The 22,404-nt window shown below is 38.2% G+C and overlaps 1 long non-coding RNA gene across 6 annotated transcripts in view; it reads left to right on the top strand.

Annotated features, from left to right (window-relative positions):
• LOC146768293 (uncharacterized) overlaps nt 1-22,404 on the top strand; it is a 143,569-nt gene that overhangs the window by 54,130 nt on the left and 67,035 nt on the right. For 3 of the 6 annotated variants that reach the window (XR_014952746.1, XR_014952745.1, XR_014952744.1), the window contains one exon: nt 1-22,404. This exon is cut by the window's left edge and continues 32,070 nt beyond it. This is a non-coding gene — a long non-coding RNA (uncharacterized LOC146768293). The other 3 variants (XR_014952748.1, XR_014952749.1, XR_014952747.1) reach the window with 3 other exon arrangements.

Raw genomic sequence — 22,404 nt, 5'->3', positions numbered from 1 at the left:
AATTGGCAGTGAAACTGAAGAAATTAAAATCCCAAATCAGACTATGACTTTTCAGATGTGGAAATACTGATGTCTTGGTTTTTACTCTATTAAAGACTTAAAATCTCTTTGAAATATTAATTCTGATAAAGACATAAATTATGGTTTTGGATTTTATTGTTCCTTCTGCATTTACATATTAGTAGGAATCTGTTTTATTATTATACTCACAGACTCTTGGTGTTGCAGGGAATTGTGCTCAACTATATTTTTATTAGGACTATTCTGATTGGCTAAACATACTACAAAAATCCCACTATTGTACTTAAAATGAAGATTAACTTTAAAGTTTCCTAGTTTTTATGATATACTTTTGCTTTTCGATTAAGCATAATTTTACTAAACCTCCTCTTTGTCACTTGAAATTTTAATAATGAACTAAGATATTTTCCAATCTGACTAGGTTAATTCTGAGGTCTCATATTCATTAATAGCAGTTCTCCTCTAACTCTGGTGGTGTACAAAGAAAGCACATATCAGAAACTCTTTATTTAAATGTTCTTAAGGGGGTACCGGTAATGATGAGTAGAACAGTCTGGACAAAATATAAAATACTTTGTCTTTATTTATTACTGCCTTTTACCTTCTGCCCAGCTATTTTAAAACCTTTGTTAGTCTTTTGCTTTTATTTTATTGTGTGTTCCTTCTATTCTTTTAGGATTCAAAGAATCCAAGTTCTCCACAGCAGCTGCTTTCACAAACTTGAGATTTGGAGATTTGAGGTAGGTTCTGAAATTGCTTTGATATTCAGTCACATCCATCAAGACAGTGAAAGTAACACTAGTAGTAGTGATAGTATTAATGATTTATCATTCCACGTCTTCGATGAATCAAGTCTGAGAACGGGTTTACAACAGATTTATGAAAAAGAAATGCTGAACAAAAAAACACATTTCATTGCAAATGTTGCAGAAAATTTTTTAAAAAAACAGTGATTAGTTTAATTTAATTAGACACTGTGGAGACACATATCCTTCCATTTCCTATAAATAGGTCGTCTTCCTGTTTAAATTATTAGCATTGGGCAAACATAGGAGAGAAAGGGGAACAAGCAGTGACTGATAAAAGACAGTTCACAGATGTTTATTTAGCTAATTCATTAAGTAGTTTTAATCTGCTGATATATTCTTTCAAAGTTTTGATCAGTTTAGTGGGATTATGTGATAAAAGACAAAATTCAATAAGCAGATTAATAATAGAGAAGATTTGGTTGAATTTCTTTAATAGCTGTTTTGGTTAGGTGTTTCATTTTTGTGTTTTTTTTTGTTTTGGTTTGTTTGTTGAGTTTTTTTTTAGGGAAAGTAGGGTTTATGATATATGGAAGAATGGTGACTTAGGAAAGTTAGATCATAACTTCTTCAGTTTGATAGACTTGATTGAATTTTCTATTAATTTATCTAGCATTACCTGCTGCTTAGCATAAAGATGACAAAATATAGATAGACCTGGATAAATAAAATAACTGTTCAAGTATTGATTCTGAAGTTGTATAACCAATATATTCAGCTGCATAACTACCATTTAAATAAATACTGTGTTTCATAAGTGTGTTATAACATGGGTAAGCCAATAATCCACAAGAACTCTAACTCACAAGAACTCAGGGCAGATGTTACATTTATATCCAGGTTATTTGATTTAGGGGTTTGGGGACTGTACCTTGTACTGTTGAAATCAGGTGCCTTTTTCTTCTTGGTTTTCTTAAAAGCAGGTCCCAGATTAATTTATTAAACACTGGTACTGGTCATGCACAATGTAGTTTTTTCTGTGGAAAGAAAAACCTGGTACTAATAATTGGGCATTTTATACAAAATTATAAATAAATATGTTCAAGACTGAAATGTCTTGAGAAGATCTTGCTTTTGACAGCTTGAATTATAATTTTGGTATGCATTTTAAAATCAAGGAGCAAAAAGATAGCAACTCTCACCTCTCAGAGCTTGCCTGCTGCTGCCTAATCTGTCAGGGGTGTGGTGGTATGAAAATGTACCATGAGCTGAAGAAATATATCGTGTGTCAGTGGTCATCAGACACCAGCTGTGCTGTTTGCATATTCCTATTGTCCATCTAGAAGATTCATAAAGATAGGCTGGCATTCTTAGAGGGACCTAAAAAGGGGTGAAATAATGAAAAAGAGAGAGCCATCTAGTTTTGGTTTTGAAATTAATACAAAAAAGAATTTAAGTTTGATGCTTAAAAATATACACAGCTATTTAATTCCTGTATTGAATTGTAGTTGATATTTAGAATGGAAAGAGTAATTTGGGGTCTTAAGAGTAAATCAGACTCTGTAAATTACAATTTTGGAGAAAGAAATTATATTTATAATATGCATTTAGGAAAGATTTTTTTTTTTTCCACTGATTAAATAGTGATTTCTGCAGTTTTCAATCTAATAAGAGTGAAAATTAAAAGCAATTAGAGCTTGGAAAACTTGATGAATGACAGGAGGCTAAAATGCCTTGTGTACAGGAAAGAAAAGGTTCATCTAAGTAGTACTGTAATGGAAACATTTTAATGCATAAAACTACTTTTTAAATTATCAATAAAAAGTATCTATGTTAAAACATCTTTTAAAGAAGGAATGTGAGGTGGGTCACAGGTCCACAGGGCAGCGGCAACAGCAGGTACACAGTTCCTGCAAACACCTATAAAATGTGTCTGGAAATAACTGTCCAAAAACTAACTAACTAACTGACCAAAATTTTTTTGTGACATTGTTCTTCTTCAAATAATAGGGAAATTATTTTTAGAATAATTTTTAAGCTATTACTTCATGTTTGTTAAAATATTTTTAGAATTATTCTATGTTTTAAAATCCTTTCTTTCACAAGGGATAAGCACTTACAGTTTCCATATACTATGGTCAAATTCACCATCCCTTTTGATTTTATGCATTATAATGAGTATTGTACATATGAAGGCAGAATCTATTTTCCCAGATTTTAAGTATTGAACTAAAAGTTTCTTCTCTATGAGGATCAGCATTTGGATGTTGTTCAGGTGATATTGTCTGTCTCTGTGTAAGTCTTCCTTTTAGCTGATAAATTAACAATACAGACATTTTCAATGTTTTATGTTTGTGCTTATTTTAGAGATACATCTAAAGGAAAACCCCATACTTAGGCTTTTTCTATACACCATTGAAATTTCTTTCATATTTCTCAGAGTTAAAAAAAAAAAAAGTTGAACATTGTAAACTTACCTACAGTGCACACTACATGCTAAAGAAGCTGTGTGCTTTTTCTTTTCATGGACTCATTTTATTAAATGACTGTTACTATCTGCTTTTTATCCAGAATTTCCTCTGCTTTGGGAGGAAAAACTCAACAAAAATTCTTCTTTTTTTTTTTTTTTTTCATTACTCCTGTCATTGGGAGTGTTTCTCCCTTAAGAGTGTGAGGCAATGATTTTAGAGATTGCTTGAAGTTTCAAGAAAATTTTGCCAAGTAGGGGCTGATGTCTTGCAACATGACCTAGTTTTCTGCATTTGGAGGGTGGAGTTGAATCCTATTGCCATGGATGAGAGGCATCCATCAGCTTGCAGGCACACAGGTGCAGCAGAGAGGAGTGTTTGCCATGCAGGTTGCTCTGGTGGCCATTCAGCTTCCAAAGCTCCTGCTTTCCTGGGTGCTTCCTCTTGGAGCTGCTCACGTTTTGGCTGCTGTGCTTTTGTTCCTGCCAGGTACTGATGCTCCTTTAATTGTCCTTCTTACTTTCACTTAGTAAAGTGGGTGAGCAAAGTGGTTCTGGCTGTGAGACCCGAAGTCTCACGAATTTCCTGGAGAGCACCACTGGTTTTTACAGAACTGGTTTGTATCCGTTGCTGTTCTAAGCTGCAGAGCTGAGGGAGGGGTTCAGCTTTGCTATCTTTAACCATTCACACGTTTGCTGACCTAAGTGCTTCTATATTAAGCAGGGGGAGAGACAGGCACTTCTAGAGCCATGCTAAGAGGAATGAATCACCTTTCAACATGCCAGCCTGGCTCCTGATGCACAATCAGCACTGATTTTAGCTGCTGAATGAATGGAGTTTTGTATGAGGGAGGACTCTTGTAAAAGAAGGCTGTGTCTGAAGAAGTGCTCAGCAAAGTCAGTGTGCAAGTGAGCTCTGGTTTTCTTTTATTCTTCATGTAACTGTTTGCATTCAAGGGGAATAACAATAACATCAAGAAGTGCAAGTAAATCTTGGCATATGTTTGCCATCAGGTGACTTAAATGTGCCCCCCTCATCTTTCATACTTTGGCACATAAACAGAAAGGGCAGAGTAATAGGTCAGAAAGTTAACTATTAGCCAAGTTTCATATCTTGCTGATGAGTGATGGTTGGTATTTCACTGGCCTGGCAGCTCTCTTGTGGTGCTGGTGAGGCAGGTGTTTTAAGCTAGTCATCAGTAACAGATACAGCTTTTAAATAAACTCATCTATCATGAGTATTCATGTTTGGGCAGCAGTTGCCCAGCTGTGCTTAGACTGTGGCACTGAGCATGTCAAGTGTCACCTTGGAAAAAATTTTCCCCAGGGCTGTTAATATCCTTGTCAATGCAAGTCAACAGACATCTTCTGACAAAGTGTGGGCAGAGAGAGGGAGAGGAAACGACTGCATGAACTAATATATATTCAGGCTGTGCAAAATCCCTATGGGTTCCAAGGCAGAACCAGTGATTGAGGAGGATTGCAGGTAGTCCGTGGTGATGGAGGATGAGAGGTATTCATATCTGACCAGGTGTAAAGGGTTTAGTAGATCAAATGCTTTGCTTCTGTCAAACAAAAACAAAACAAAGAAAAAAGGGCTTTTAATTAAGAAAGTACTTAATGAAGAAGCAAAGAGAAGAGAAACATTAGCATTGAACCTCTGCTCCCTTACAAGGGGTTTTGAGCCTGTCTGTATTCTTGCTTTATCTCTTCAGAACAGACACAGTTTTTTTAATAGAAAAACTCTGGAGATGAGCACTGACTGCTTTAAAATGTCATCTCACAAAGCAGGGGCTTTAAAACAGGATTTTAAGAGAGTATTGCCCAAGCAGGCCATGAATAGTAAGCAGAGATAGAATGCAAAAGGAGACCATCTTAGTTAAATGAGTTTCATTAGCCAACCTCTAAACACACTATGTGTGTGGACTGATATGGGTAGACTGAAGTTACATGTGTTATTCACAAGCTTGGTTCTCCTAGTAGGTAATTTTGAATTTTCTGCAACAGATTCATACTTAATGTGAACTTTTCAGAATCACTGTAGCTTTAGAAGATTAAACATTCTTGAGGGGGAAATAGATAATATTTTAATTTAAAGGGAAGAATGTCTTATTGCTATTAAAATATAAAAATCAAATTACCGTGGATGGGATGAAAGTGGATCAAGGAAAATATATGTGAGTCTTCAATCAAACTTTCATTTAAACCACATGTATCTCAGTGAATTTCATGTGTATTATTTTGGATCAGTTTATGTGAGTTGGTTTTTTTTTGGGGTTTTTTTTGGGTTTTTTTGTTTGGTTGGTTGGTTTTGTTTGTTTTTTTTTTTTTTTTTTTTGCACATAAACAGAGCAGATTTCATTCTGTACTGCTGTACTGCACTGGTTTCCTGTATTGCACAGATTTCACCTGCACTGGTTTCCAAAATGTTGCCTGTGGAGGCACTTGTTTCACTCTGTGCTCTTCCACAGACTTTAGCTTTATATGAAGCTTTTGTGCTGTAACATTCGTGCTGCTAAGGATGTGGAAAATGTGAGGTTCAGAGGAAGGAAGAGAAAAATTAGGCTACTTTACCAAATGTGCCATGCTGTACAGAGGTAAATGTGCTTAGCTATCATGAGAAAGAGATTCCTTGTGTAAAATTTTTAAGTGAAAATCCAAAACTGCACTTTGAGCATGTCTGTCAGTAGCCCTCTTCTCTAGCTATTTGTCTGCTTTTCTTCTAGATTAGTTTTTTCTTTAGGATTTGGGTTTTTGGTTTTTTTTTTTTTTTTTTTTTTGTTGTTGTTGTTGTTTTATGCTGGAATATTTGATCTATTATCTTCTTTTCACACTGGTATTTGCATGGAATATATAGGTCTGTATCTCTGAAATACAACCAATCTGGGACCATCTAGTTCAGATCACGAGCAGTAAATTTGTCCCCAGAATTTAAATCCAGATTTGGCATTAGATTACAAAACATCCCCAGAATAACACTCCCTATATGAATATATTAATCCCTATTAATACATTCATATTAATTTGAATGGCAAGCCCTGTTTCTGTCCTTGGGCTGAGCCTTAAACCAATAACGTAGCTAGGGAATTATTGTTAGTTGAAGAAAAAGTATTAGCTCCAGTTACACAGAAGATTGAAACTGTGAAATCTAGAGGAAAAACTCAGTAGAAGTATCATTTTGGAGCAAAAGGGGAACAGGAAGAAAAAAAGAGCCATTAGCACTATTTGTGTATTCTATGTATAATGCCACATATTCTGTTGGCTTCTAAAGGCTTTCTCAGATTCTTGCTGTTCCATGGCTTTCTTTTACCCATATGGGTGAGATGCTCTGATGTTGCCTAACTGCAGCAATCACTTTTGATTTACTGATTTCACCAGATGTCAGCTGAGAAGCTGGCTCACATTACCTGTCAGAAGTTCTCTATGGGTGACTGCCTTCCATGGATTCACAGAAGATCAGACCTGTCTGTGCCTGCTGGAGAGGCTGGAAAAGAGAGTCCCAGTTCTTCTTTTCTGCTGGTACAAGCAAGAACTAACTCCATCAAATTAGATGAATTAGCCATTCTCTGAAGCTGAAAATGAAGTGAGACTCAAAAGCAGCTATTTAGTAACAACACAGATAATGGCTAATTCAAAGTATGACAGAGGTCAATAAAAGGTGAACTCTAATTGCACAGTCCCATGGAAATAATAACCTTTTGTGATAAATGCTCAAAGAAAGCACAGGGAGACAAGTTGCTTGCATGTCTGGTTAGATATTAAGATCTTCTATTGAAAGTGTAAACACTGTAGATACAGTGCAGTTTGCATAATTGAAACAGCAGAGGGGACAAATTCTGTTTTAAGGAATTGGCAGCGATACAAGTTGTTCAACCCTCAATGTTTAGAAGGTCCTGAAATAGGCTTAAAAATTAAGACTCAACAAATAATCACTGTTTTCTTACATTTGCTTTCTGAGCCATTAGATGTGGGTCACATTTTGTTTTCCCAGTTATATAATCCCTGGACTCTAGTCCTTGCAGCTTGAAAAATACCTGTTATTGTCTGCCTAGCAATGAAACTCTGAAGCTAACAATAGCCTAAAAGTGACACTGAGTCTTAAAAACATCGAATAAAATTTTGTAGTTTGTCAAACAAAAATGTTGTTCAAGTCAATGGGTCTGCAACAGAGCCAATAATAAAAAGGGGGGAAAACTGTTTGATAGTTGGAAACTGAATCTGATGCTTAGAAACAGAGATAGAAGGAGAAATTTCAGTCAGGTTTAAGCTGCAGCCTGCCTGCAGCCCATCTAATCCAGTAGCTGCCAATTCATTAGGATAACCTCTGAGAAGATTAGTCTGTGTGAGCCTGTACAATGGCCAGGAGTGGCACTTGGTGCCATGGTGCTGCCTGCCAATGAAGGCAGAGTGACTGCAGCTGGGGTGGGTTTCCAGGGCACCCCAATGTGGCGCTGCCGTCTTGGCACATAGCTGATCAGGCTTCCCTTTGTCTCCACGAGGGCTGCATGCTGCCAGCATCACTCCAGCATGAAAAGCTTGGTACTGGGCCCCCTGCAGAATGTGGTAGCAGAGTACCACATGGTTGGGAGGCACCTGCTCACTCCTTTTGCATCCTGGCTTCACTGAGGATGGGTGTCTCTTCTTGTTCCTCTGCTACCTCCCACATCTGACCTTTTTTTTTCCCCTGTTAAATTTGATTTAATCCTTGCAGCATTTGTCCCAGCTTTTGGAGACTTGTGATAGATGGGAATGAAAAGACAGCTTTCCAATTGCAGCTAACCCAGGTGGAGAGCAGGGAATGGGTAATTAACTGGGAGCCACTGTATGAGTGCTGGGCAGGCAGCTCCAAAGCCTCTGTGCATGTACAGACTAAATCCTGCCTGAACTGTGTGGAAAAGGCAAGGATGTGCATTTGCAATGACAATCTCTTTGTGAGTCCCGGACGAGATATTTTGCTCTCTGGGCATGTAGGTGGATTTCTCCCAACATGATTAAAATTTGATCCAACATCTTCAAGCCTAACCCCTTTAACTGTTTGAAGGCACTGCATTTTGTTCTCCTCGAGTCTATTCCACACTTTTTTTGGGTAGATTTAAGCTTGCTGCATTTCTGAAACATATTCTTGCTGCTTTGATGTGCCAGAAAGCAGCTGTTAAAGGTGATGAAGTGGCTGACCCAAAGTTATAGGGTACCTGAGGCTAGGACCCAGTTTTTCTCCAGCTGTATTGCTCTTCTCCTGTTCCCCTTGTAAAGGATAGCAGAGGGTCCTGCAGTCATGAGGCTCTTTGTGTAGCTCTTGTACCAGCATCACTTGTCTTCAGTTTAGCCAAGTCACTGAGCAAGCCATTGCTCCATCTCCTCCAGGCTGTTGTTGGCTATCTAATACCTCACCACAGGTACAGAGACAGCAGTTGGTTACTGATGTAGATGGGAGTAAATTTTCAAAACAGAGATGGAGGGAGATAAATTACATAGTGGTATTTCTTTGTCAATGGTGGCTGGCAAACTGTAAGGAGAACTGAGACTTTGAAGAGTGCTCAAATCATTGGATTTTTATTTGAGACACAGTGATAAAATGGGGAGCAGAGGGAACTCTGATATACTGGCTTGCATGGGCATCATGGAAGGTCAACTGTGAGGAGAAGAGAAGCAAATAAGTGCTGAGGGGGAAAAATGGCCAAGGAGACACTCATGAACTCTGAGAACAAAGTGAGAAAGGCAGGCTTTGAAGAACAAATATACTGATGGTTTAAATCTGTCCAAGCTGAGAGGTAAAGCCCTTCCACAGACATTAACAGCTCTTCCAAAATTCAGTCTACTAGGACAGAAGGGACTTTCATTTTCACATGAAATCATTAAGTAGCTGAGTAATTTTCTGTTTTCTCTATTTTAAGGCTAACAGTGGTAAAGCTCAAGAGGGAAAGTTTTCAATCAAGTTTAGTTAATTGCAATGCACATTTAAATGCCAGGGGCTGGTGATGACTGCATAGAGTTGCAAAAATTCAGTGGCTGAATGAAAGGAACTGTACAGTGAGAGGTGATGGTACCTTTCCATGCATTCTGCAGCACCGTGCAAATTACGTATAGCAGAACAACATTATTTCTCAGAAAATATTCCTCCCAAGATATTGCTCCTTTTAAATCATCAGACAAGGTGACAAATGAATACTTGCATTGCTAAGACAAGGATGCACAGGTCCTGCTTAAGGAAAGACTACTCTCAGACATCTTGACATGTTTGGGATGTTTCAGGTTTTTGCATCTTGTGCAGTAAAGGCATAGTGGTTTGGGTGTGGTACACTTTTGTATAAAATCATCAGCCTTCTCAGTTAATGTTGTAATCTGTGGTATTTAAATGATCCTGAGATTGTAAAAAGTGTCTGTCTTTCAACCCTGCTGCCAAAGAAGTCACAATTCGTCTGTGCTGGTTTTCAAGGTTGTTTATTCTTGCTTATCTCTAACATGTTCTGCTGCCCTGCTGCAGGTCTGTCCTGCAGGGCAGCGTGTGGGGCTCTGCCCCTCAGTGGAATGTTACAAACATTATATACCAGAAACTACCTGTGCTCTATTTACAATAATGTGCCAATATCTATCACCTACATTGAACAGTGTGTCCCCAGCCTAAACCAATAGAAAAATGCCAACAGTACTGCGAAACATGGAGGGTATGAAGAAGAGGAAAAGGACAAGGCACACCCAATTTCCTCCATCTTGTGCCCTTTGAACCCCTTATTTAGAATTGTAAAATTTTACTTTTGCACCCATGCGACACTTAATTATTACTTATATCAAACACTCAGAGCTTGTAATTTATCCTTGTAAGATTGAAAACTCTTTTCCTTGGACAGAGATCAGAGGCAGTGTCTCTTGGGGCTCTGTAGAGGGGGGTTCCTGACCTCCTGCCAGGGTCCCAGACCTTCCAGGGCAGCCAGAGGGATGCCCTGGACTACCACAAGTTCATCCTGGTGGAGATCTGGTATTGTCTTCTGTATGCTACAGCTGTGCCTTCAGCATGGCTCTGCCAGCAGTCCCTGGCTCTGCTCAGATTCTTTCCATCCACTGATGCCCTTTTCCTGCTCTGGAAGAGGAGGTGTTTCCAGAAACAAGCTTTCATTTCCTCCAGTCCAGCCTTTCCTTAGTTGTCAGCCCTGTGAAATCCATAAACAAAACACAGCCTGCTGATTTCAAACCTGCTTTGTGCAGCACAGCAGCAGACACCCTTGGTGCAAGATGTTTTAGCTCCAGCTGATAATTCTGCTCCATTGAATTTTACTTTTGATTTGGGGAGAAGCACTGGCTGCACTACATGTATCGTCTAATTCCCATCAAATGCAGTGAGAATGTTGGTGCACAGCAGTGGTGGTTGTTGTGCCTTGTGCTTTTATACCTTTCTTTAATAATAACAAATTCATTTTTAGTAAAGAAAATAAATCTGTTAGGGCCCTGTTAATGGGTTTTCAATGGCCTTATAAAGCAGGGCATATGTTTCTTGAATTCTTTTCACTCCAGCCTTTTCCAGCTCTTTCCCTAATCTGTGATAGTAATTATCTGTTTGGGGTGCCTGTGCTATTCATAACATGAATATCCTTTCAATACAGGAGTGCTCCCTCCCCTCTTGGCAGGATAAACCCAGGACTGAAATGCCTTGACCACTGTCACAAGGTTGACCATCCAAGAACAATCAATTTCTAAATGTGCTTGAACCTTGGGTGACCTGAATTATAGCAGCAAGTATTACAAGCTGGGACATCTGGTGGACAATAAATTTTTTTTTTTTATTTGTTTTTACATGAAGCAGCTGTACTTGAGCAGATGACCAGGGGCTGTGCAATCAAAGTGTGAATAGCTGAATTAGCAAATTATATTAGGCTTCTTAAGCACTTATTTGAAAGCTGCATGCTCTTTTTTAAATTTTGCTTTATTAACATCTACCAAAAATGCAGCAGTGTTGGCATTATTGTTATTAGTGACTTATTTGCTTCATTAAAATTTACAGCACGTTTTACATTCACCATCTGGGACAACTTCTCCCGTGTTTATAGTTAAAATGCAACTTAAACCCAGGCCTAATAGTCTAAAATTTAAAAAAAAAATATTGATAAAACTCTTTGTTTGGATGCCTGTTGTTTTGCTAGTGTGAAAACAGAATTCTATTTTGCTCAGTTACTGTGGTACAACTTAGTGCTAGGATACAGAAAAATATTTCTTCTTTCAATAAAAGATGTTGTTGTACATAAGGTAAAGGTCAATCACTTGGAAAGCTGCAGCTTTTTGGGTATGGCTGGGGTGGGAATTAGACAACTCAGAGACTTCAGACTAAAGGATCTTCTGGGTCACTGAGTCTAAACCCCTGCTATTGCAAGTAACTACCTTGGATAATCCCTTTCCAAAGAACTGGAGCAAGAATAAGCAGTGCAAGACAAATGTGAATGTGGTGAGAGTCAGCACATAGGAGCATGTCTCTGAAGCTGAGCTAGTGTTTCCAGATTTGTGCTGCCTTGCTCCTAATAATTTCAAAGCATTGCCAGAGTATGTTTTGACTCAAATGCATATGCATAGCTTTCAATTCTTCCTCCCTTTTCCTGCATTGCTTGACTGTTGAGTGGTGAGGATGGAATACCCATTTTCTTATTTGTTCAGGCTGGGAATTTGGAAAGGATGTGTGCTCTGATGGCAAAATGGAGGGAGATGAAAAGGAGAATTTGATATACTAGTACTAAGAACTAATTCCAAGAGTGTCTTCCCCACTGTTTTGAATCTGAAGAAAAAACCCCAAATTTGAAATTCAAATGAGTATTCTTTTTTTATTGCTCCTTAGGAGTATAAACATTGAAATATGTGTTCACTCTCTTTTTCTTTCCCATCCCTCACCTTTTTTATTCTGCAAAGAAGACATCTATTCTCCACAAAACAAAAACATGAAGTAAGCAAAAAATGAGTAAAACCTGTAGTCCTTAGCAGCTCTGTGAGCACACAGGCCTTCATTGGGTCACAATGTGGGAACTACAGATACATTTGGGTGTCTCAGGATCTTATGGGTTTGCATGTGCTGTTGTGACTTTTCCCTTATTTCATCTAGGATTTAGATGTGTAGCTCAGGTGCTGGAAGAATGACAATAACCTGGACATTACAGGCAGTCCATACCCTTGTTTTTTGTGATTTCCTGCTGGTGCCTCATCATGAGGAATATTTGCAGATCCTTTAGATTTAGCATCATCTGAGAAATGCAGTTATGTCAGGGGTCTTTTCTGCCTCTTCTTCTGTGACTCTATCTCAACTTTAGTGTGAATTCCATGTTTCTTTTATTTTTAAAACTGTTGTATCTAGTGGATGGACTCTTTTTCATTTTTTCTGTTTTGCCTTGCATATCTTCAATTAATTGTTTACAAGTGGAGCTGCCTGGAAGTAACTTAGGAGGGAGAAAATGATGAATACAATTGATTAATAATAAGCTGATCAAAAATCCTGAAGCTTTTCTTTTTGAAGTGATTTCCTGTCATACTGCTCTTGAAAATTCTCTTACCAGTGTATCACCAATAAACAAGAATGAAGTGTAGAAAATACATGCAACATTTATTGTGGTGCATAAATTTAAATGGAGATGAGGTTTCAAATGTAACTTTAAATTTTATACTTGTCTTATAGATTGTATTCCAGTTGGAATAGTTGGAAAATGGATTCTGAGATTTTCTAGGAGTTTTTTCACCTGTATATGTATTTTCGTATATTTAATTCTCCAGTTATAATACTTGCCTACTCTCACTACCTACAGACACGTCAGAACTATTGATGCTTCTTTATTTCTCTGTAATTTTTGTTGACTCTAAATTCTGCTTTTAAAAGCTTTTATTTTGATGAAATAAATTTCAACATTTTCAGCTTCTTGGTAGATGTACTTTGTCTCTGCTTTCTTCTCTTTAGGCTACTAAAAGTGATTCTTGAAATCCTAAGATGAGTACAAAACACTGCTAGTTTGGGGTGTTCTTTTTGGCCATTCTTGCAATCTTTTGCATGTATTTCTTGCCTTTTTCTTTAAGGTTTCTTTGTTTCTCTCACCTATGAGTTCCTTTTGTTCCTGTTTAGTGCTCTGTTTTGGAATTATTTTTGTTTCGCCTCTTCCTTTCTCTTTTTGCTTCTATCTACCCACAGTCTTTTTTCCTTCTCAGTGATTGGAATTAGAGCATGCAAAAGCCACCACCCTTTTTTTCCTATTTCTGTTTTTTTTCTTTTTTTACAGATACTTTAATGCAATAGACTTGGCAAATGAGGGCTGCCTGTTTGTTTGCTGAGTTTGTTTGTGGGTGAGGCTGTTTTCTCTCTCTCTCTCATGCTGTGTTAGTCTGTGTGTTAACAGTTTATGGCTGAACTCCTCAGAATGTCTAAACCCTCTCATGAATAATAAAAACATGATGAAAATTAGTTGTTACTACAAAATCGTCTTAAACCTGATGAATGATTTTTGGACATAGGTTTGGACATAGGTTTTCAGACATAGGTCTGAATAACAGGTGTGTGAAGATAAATGAAATTTTGTTTTTGTGTGATGTTAACTACTACAGATTGATAGATCAATACTTAGATGCAGTTATAGGCAAAGCTGAATGCCAAATTAAGTATAGGCTCCTGAGTGCTATAACATAGATGTTGCATTATGGAAATATAGTTCTAATATAGTTCTAGTTCTAATATAGTTCTAGTTCTGACCTACCTTCTGTACACTTTAAAGCAATATTGCTAAGCATATCTGTTTTAAATATCTGTCTTTCCCAGACCTAGGCAACACTCCTATATCAATCTCATGCCTTATAATTTGAGCCTCTGCCTTCAGTCATCTAGAACTGAAATTTGTCTGACTGCAGTTGAGTTTTACAATATCCTATTGCATAAGGAGATGGACAGTTCCCATGTAACATCTGTTTCAAAACAGTTATTAGAAGACTGGAAGCCATGAAGAAAGGGGCAAGAACATCCAAAAAAAGGAAGCACATATCTTTAGTAAAACTTCTGAGAGCATTCTTTCTAAAAGTGAAATAATTTCATGTGCTTGTTTCACATCTATTCTTGTCATTCACAGGACAAAAATCAAAGGCACTTCCCATCTATATGATTTTAAATATGGGTTTAAAAATCCTAAACAAAAAAAAAAAATAAAAAGGAAAAAACCCAACCACATAAAACATGAAGACTGAAGCTCCCAGTTAGCAAAAACTGTTGTTCCATTACTGGGATTTGGCAAATTAGACACTTGATAGAAGGAGTGTAGGTTGGAGTGTCATGCAGATGCTATGCTGGCAGGGAGAATGGTCTCATCTTGATTTCTGTGTTCCCAAAGTTCTTATAATAGAGATCAGCATCAATATACAGTGGTCTTTTTTATTCATATACAATTTACAAACATAAAACAATCAGGATGAGAGACTACAGTAAATATGAATTTTCAGTTTCATATGCAAATAATTCCATCTCTTTTGATTGAGCATTGAAGCAAATGTGTAAATTTCACTGTGTGATACCAGTAATCTTCCATTACAAAACTATGCATATGTTAGATATTAATTGAATAATTGATATTATTTGAGAAGCAATTATTTTTATCTTTCTCTTTTAGCATTTATAATCCTAAGAACTCTGTCACTGTTTGCAGGTTCTGACTTTGTAAATAACTGAATATGGCACAAATCTCAAATATAGGCTTTGCATCAGAATATATAGAGTTCACAGGCTCTAACATCCATTCATCTTTCCTCATTTGTGACTGTTTTCTTTGTCAAGTTCATCTCCCTTCTCTCTGAAGTGATATGTGTTTTTTCCACTCATAACTCACTTTTCAGTGAAAACTTTAAATTTTATTAGGAAATAAGGCATTAATTGTGTTTGGCCATACATAAGCATAAAATTGAGGGGGAATAAGCATTTTATAATTCTTTAATCCCACTTTAGAATTACAGAAAGCACTGACTGATATATCTTGCTTTTCTTCAAACAGTGTAATATCTACCTGTTGTGTCCCAAAACCCTTAAATTCCATGTTCACATAAAGACTAATTTTTGGGATAGGGGAGAAGCAGGAAGGAATGGCCATATGGAAAAATATCAGACTAGGCCTGACCCCTTTTTCTCTAGGTTTGGTGTAGAATAGGAGCGAGAAGATTTCACGTTGATCTTGGACAAATAATTTTCTTTCTTATTGCTTCTCTTGTCTTCCACTTCTTTGAGCTTCCTTTATTTGGACTGTGATTTCTTTGGTGAAGAGATATTGTGTATTTATTTCAGAATGACATCTGCACTGAGGCAAAGTTTGTCCTGCCTCACAGGGGACTGCTGAGCTGTTCTTCTTCTTCCTCTATGAGAAATGTAAATGCATCTTATTCCTGCCATGACCTTCTGGCACACTCCTTCAGCTGTGACTGTCTTATTACCTTTAAAAGCTCCAGTGTGTTTCTTTTTAATACACATTTTAAGAACTCTCTTCAGCTGATATATGAGTTTATAGTTATAATTAGTTTTAATACATTTATTATTGGTTTATTTTCTTTTCCGAATGTTCCAGAGCTGTTCTGACACTGAACAGGTTAAGAAAGAGAGCATCTACTAAATCCAAATACTGAAGAACTTCAAGCAGCTCATATATTCTACAAAAGAAAAACACCTAATCCCCAATGCCTTGGAAATATTATTCTTTTAGAAAGCATCAACAATTTTTTGTGATATTCAGAATTCAAATAAGAAACCACCAAGACACAGAGGCTCTTGTAACTGTACCTAAGAAGACTTTGAGAGAAAGGGTGTTTAGCTTGCAGAAGTTCAAAGGACTCTAGAAAACAGCAGCCTGCACAGGGTATCAGGTAAAATTCCAGTATAAATCAAGCCAATGAGACTTTAAAACAAAGATGTGACTAAAAATCACTGTCATCCTTATCCAGTTTTTTTCATGAAGAACTATTGGATTTACCAACGGAATATATAGTCTAGCACATAGGGAAAACATTTACCTATTAGATAGCCACATTTTTCTTTGCCTTTTTCTCACTGAACCACAGATACCTATTTTCCTGCTGCTTCCCCCCCCCTCCCCGCCTTCTTTCCTCCACTTTTGTGTTGCTGTAGGGTCTTTAAAATTGGATGTGGGAAAATTAATTGCAAGGTTCTTTGCCATTATTGTAAAATTAAATCTTGGAGACCTTTATGGGGACTGCCCATAAAGGGGTAGTCCATAAAGGAGCTGTTAATGAGACTTTATTAACCTCAGACTATATAGCATGAAATATTATGTTATAAATAAATGTAGTGCCAGGGCCAAGCTGCCTAATAAATGGCATGATAGAGGAGATCATGTGCCTAGGGATTTATGACATAGAGCATTTCCCCTCCAAGTCACTATTCTAAATTCACCATTGGTTGGCAGTGACTGAAGGCCATTATTATCCAATGATTCTTAAACAGGCTATGGGAAATAAATTGAAGGTCTTGGTTCATTTCCTTAGGGAAAGAGGTCTATGCTCCAAGTTACAGTCATTGTCATGTCAGTTCAAGGCTTAGCACAGGAACTGCACTTGGAAAGGATGTGGCCAAGGAATCACTCTTTTGTCTTGTGCCTTGTCCCCTTCCTCAGCACTCTACAGCATTGCCATGCTGTGGTATGAGCTAATATTGAGAGCTCCTGCAGAGGCTCATTCTTTGGATAAGCAGAAAGCTTTGTTTCAGACCATTACCAATAATATCCTCTAAGGGATTCTTCCTGTACCCTGCTCTGATAAATTGATGCTATATTTAATAGTACTCTTGGTACAAATAAATGAGATAACTTATGGAAATATGTATAGCTGTGGTGAATATAATGAAGAATGAAGTCCTTTGTAATTACTAAATTCATTTAAAAGGAATGATTCATTATAAAGTCTTGCTTGGCAGTAAGGTAGAAGATAGGCAGTTTGTAAGTCTATTTCTAACTTTTAAGTGGATTCTCATCATCTAGCCCAATTAAATGGCATGCTATTAGTTTTTAATAACCTGGGAAAATGAAATTACAATTGTATAAACCATTGACTAATGATTTCTTCAGCAGCCCCAAGATAATTAAATATATAAACCTATATGAAAACTTGTTTAAATTTAAAAAGGAAGCAAACAGCAAGGCAAACTCATGAATGGACTCTATTCAAGAAATTAGAAGAAAAATGAAAATATTTGAAAGTAAAGGGAGTGGTTTCTCTCCAAAACTTGTTTCATCCTTTTCACTTATGTTCACCTTTGCAATTTTGTTTCTTTTATTTTTATTTCCAAGTCATCTATTGGCAAATGGAAGAATAAGGAAAACTGGATTTTCTAATATTGTCCTTGTGAAGCAAAGTAAATAGAGGCAGGTTTAAAACTAATATGTCATTGAGTATGTAGATTTAAAAACAAATAATTAAAATTTTCACAAATTTGCCATTGGAGCTTATTTTTTCTTTTTTAAAACAGGGAATATTGTTTCATTAAAAGCATCAAGAGAATTTTTTAAATCAATTGCACCATTAAAAAAAAAATAAACAAGGAAAGGAAAACAGCACAAGATATGCAGAATTAGTCACCAAATTTACATACGCCACTCTGAGAACTGGAAGAAAAATAGTCATACAAGGTGCCTTGATGCTAAGTTCTGGTGCTGGGAGTGGGTTGTAATAGCCATGTGTTGAATATTAGATATCCATAGTACATGGAGATGTAGAGCAAAGTTATGATGGAATTTTTCCTGTGATCTTTTTTTTGGCAGCTCTTTAGTTATAATATGAAAAGTAAGCCTAAAATCTATCAAATTCTGGTGGACTTCAAGGTTCTGTGGAGTGAACATTGTCAATTAATTTCAAAATAGGATAGCAGACAATTACAAGGTAAAAACAACCTACCAGCCTTTTCAAATAAAATTATGTAAAAATGCCTCAAAATAACCTGGCATTCCATACTTGGAAAGAAATGAAACTGTTTGCATTTATTTATTTGCCTCTCTCCCTTTGAAATCAAGACCATAGACCTGAACAGGAGACCTCAGCTGGGACTTAATTAGAGGAGTTTGGACTGGGAAATCACAGTCTCAATACTATTATGCTGCTATGCCACAGCCTTACTTCTGTTTCTCCTGTGGATATAATTAATGCCCTGCACCTCTTCTTAATAGCAGCAGTAACTCTAGCGCAGAGACTTTATTGCTCCATGGCCCAAGGAGAATGCTCCTGCATTTCTGGGCTCAGTGTCATCCGTCAGACAGATTGGCCCTGTCTCAGTTAAAGCACTGTTCCCACATGTCTTGTGGGAAAGCAATCATTTATCAGACACGTATCAGATGTGTAGACTCTTTTCTGTTGTTTTTTAGTGCTCTACTGCTCTTTCTCTCTCCCCATGTATTGACTGGCGTATCATAACAGCATTCCTAGTTTCCTCAGTGGCTGTACAGAATCTCTTACTATGTCTCATAGGCTACATTTTCTTCTTCTGGAGCACAGAAGGCAGGATATTTGCATCCTGATGTCAAGCAACAGCTCCTGCAGAGCACCTGCCAAGCTACAGTAAATGGCAGTATGACAAAAAATGGGATATCTCTAAAAGAGCAGAGTGTCTCTGTAAGACACTTCAGCATCCTCAGTGGTAAATTAGCCATGAGGCTCTGACCCTCATTCCCTGATTTGTCACTCACAAGAGGAACAAGAGAGGACTTATCTGTTACCTTTCCTCGATTTCCCCTGATACAGCAGCAGTAGCTGACATTCAGCAAGGAGGGAATGGTCAGCAGGATGATGTGGTTGCTTATATATGTGCTTGGTTGGTTGGGCTTTTGTCACTTCCAAAAAATGTCTCCAACTTCGGAAAGCATTATAATGACAAGTAAGATCAGATGCCACAACTGCAGGTGTGAGGAGGTCTGGCAGAAGAGTGGAAACTTTCATTAGCAGCAAGTGTGTTTTTTGGGAAAACAGAAGCCAGTTCCTACTATAGATGGGTGAATTGTTGTGGCCTGAGGGAGAACAGGAGTATGTTCAGCTTTTAAGTCTATCGTTGGTGTAGTAAGAGTGAGGGTCAGAAAAGTAATGGGTGGCTGCTTTGACATCATGTATCTATCAACAGTGGAGCAATGTATAAAAATGGATAAGAAACTGAAGAAATTCTCTTTGTTTAGCTTAATTGTTATCTGTCTCCCTTCTTTACCACAACCACTGTCTAAATTCTCAGTGAGAGAGCAGATTAATCATCCAGTCATAGAATAATCAAGGCTGGAAGATCTAAGGCTCTAAGATCATTGAGTCTAGTCCTTTACCCAGCACTGCCTCTTTACCACTTAATCACATCCCCTGGTGCTAAATCTGCATGCCTTTTGAACACTTCCAGGGGTGGTAACTCCATAACTTCTCAGAGAGCCCGTTCCAGTGCCTAACTACCCTTTTAGTGAAGAAATTTTTCCTAACAATTAATCTAAACCTCCCCTGGTACAACTTAAGGACATTTCTCCTTGTCCTGTCATTGCTTGTCTGGGAGAAGAGACCAACCCCCCGGCTCTGAACTCCTTTCAGGCAGCTGTAGAGAGTGATAAGGTCTCCCTTGGGCCTCCTTTTCTCCAGGCTAAACACCTTCAGCTCCCTCATGCAATTTGTGCTCAGACCCTTCTTCATCTTTGTTGATTCTGATTGGGTAAATCTCTTCTCCTTGGCTGGCTACATTAATGTGTAATCAACATGTAAAAAGGGGTTCATCCTGGCTAAAGAACCCTGGTGATAAGCACGTGTGGGTGCACACAGAACACATTTGAAGATGATAGGGAAACTTGTACATTATTTCTGTCTGAATTTCAAATAGGACAACCTTAAGATACTTTCCCATGTATTTCTTCTCGACTATTCCACCAAAAGCCTGTCCTGAAAATGTTCAGGATTCTTGGTAGAAATGCGTATTCTACATGAAAAACAAAACAATAAAAAAGTGTCAAGACTTAGTGTCGTGGTTTGACATGGAAAAAGAATTTTCTCGGAAGGAAGAGGTCAATTTGGATATTGACCAATTGAAGGTGGACATGCCTCTGAGAACACAGAGGAGTTAAAAGCAGAATTCCCAGGAGAACTCGCTGTCTTTGATTCCAGTCAGTGTGCAGTGCAGCCTCTCCCCTGCCCGGCCGTGGCTGGGGTGGGAGGGGAAGGCCCATAGCCTGACGGAGGTAGATCCTAGGGTGGAGGGACTGGAACCTCCTGCAGATGGAAGGGTGGAGAAAACTGGGATGTTTCCGTTTCCCCCCAGAGTCTCTCTCTCTCGAGAGAGAGAAAGAGACAGCAGCAGTAGTTTTTATCAGCAGTTCACCGCTGGGAAGGAGAAGAGCGAGGGGGGCCGCAAGGTGCCCAGCTGCCATGGGAGCCAGAGTCTGGGCAGTGAGCCATTCCTGGGAATTGGGACTTTTAATCCTTCCTTGAGAAATGAAAGCTTTGCAAAATTTTTCCCCTCCTCGGTTTGAAAGATAGGAAGAGGGACACCTTGGACCCTGGGATGTTAGAAGGAGGAATTCTAGATGGGAGGGGGACAAGGAGTGGCTTTTGGCTGGACTTTTTCCTTGGTAGCCACAAACTGAACCAATCTTCTCCTTCAAGAGAGACTGTATTTTAGGAGGATGCCAGTGAGCCAAGAGACCTGCTTCAGCTGGGAAAAGACAGAAGTGGAGCGAACAGAGAAAAGTTAGGGGGGTTAGTGGTGGTGCCCTCTGTCCTCAAAGAAGGAGAAGAAGATCTCTGTTCTTGGATCCTCGGCCCCAGGGGAAAATGGGAGGGACTGTGGTCCCAAAAAATGAAAAACTGAACTGTTGTTTTTTTCCCCACTTGGCAGGGCATCCTTGAAAGGAAAAATCCTAAAAGCAGTCTGTCCGTCCATGCATTGGTGGTGAGAGCGCTGTGCATGGAAAGGAGAGGGTCACCATGGCAAACTTTTCTCCGGGTGGTGCCATGTGTGACATGGAAGCACAGGATGTGGCAGCTGTGTTTCTTGGGGGGTCTGTGGCACAGGAGAGACTCTGTTCCCTCGATGGACTGAGTATCGATTGTCTGGAGGGTGGAAACCTGACTGGGGTCCAGATTGTGTCTCACTGTGGTTTGTTGGAGTTGGGTGGTGGGAGGAGGAATGCTTTGCAAGGTTTTTATTTTGAGCTTTGTGTGTGGTTTTTTTTTTTTCCTTTCTTTTTTTCTTTTGTAGTAGTAGCTTAATAAAGTTTTGTTTCCTGTTATTAAGCTTGGGCCTGCTTTTCTCTGTTCTCGATTGCATTTCACAGCATTCAATTGAGATATTGCATTTCCATGGGGGCACTGGCAGTGCCAGTGTCAAACCATGACAGTTAGGCTAACTAAAACCTTTTTGTTCTCTTGCAGATATATTTTTCTGTGCTTCTTGAAATACCTGGGAAGTAGGAATGAAGTAGGAAGTAGTCTCATGTGATAAGCCAATATTTCTTTTTCTGCTGATTTTCCAGGCAGTTTCTGGTGGAGTCATGTAAGGATATGACCCTTTGCTGCTCATCAGAGCAGCATTGATCAATTCCTACTGTATATATGCTACACATGCTACTTGAATGCTCTGTTGCTGTTAACTATTGGAAATCTTATTCAAAAAAATTATCTTTCTCTCAAAGAAACAATGTATAGCACCAATTTGTGTTCTTGTTGTTTTCAGTTAATAAGAACATGCAAAATCTGAATTTTGCTTTTGGGCTGTGGTGTATATTCTTCTTCCCCAAACTCCAGGCATGATAAAGATGGTGTTTCAAGGCTAATAGTTAAGAAACCAAAGTAGTTTCTCCATCAGTCTTTGAAGTAGAAGTGAGCTTTGGTTTTTGCAGGTCCATACCACAAGGACTGGTATGCCCAAATGTGTACAAGCCAAGGAGGTGACAGTTTCACAAAGCAGACAAATTTAAGACTGAGAGGCCCTCAGAGTTTTTTAATGATTAGCCTCTAGAAGGTACTTTTTGATGGATTTGGGGGAATATTTTTGTTTCTTTGTCACTGTACCACACACATGTAAAGCATATTAAAAAGTTACTTTCATGTTCTCATTTAAATGTGAATGTCATATGTTTGAACTGCTAATTTCTTCTTAAAACTGCTTGATCTGCTCATGTTAATTTATATATATGTTTAATAAATAGTTTCTTTACATGTTCCCTA

Source organism: Lonchura striata, chromosome 2 (genome assembly GCF_050655825.1).
Source record: "Lonchura striata isolate lonStrDom1 chromosome 2, ASM5065582v1, whole genome shotgun sequence".
NCBI lineage: Eukaryota > Metazoa > Chordata > Aves > Passeriformes > Estrildidae > Lonchura > Lonchura striata.
The sequence above is the reverse complement of the archived record's forward strand: the minus strand, read 5'-3'. Positions and strand labels throughout refer to the sequence as shown.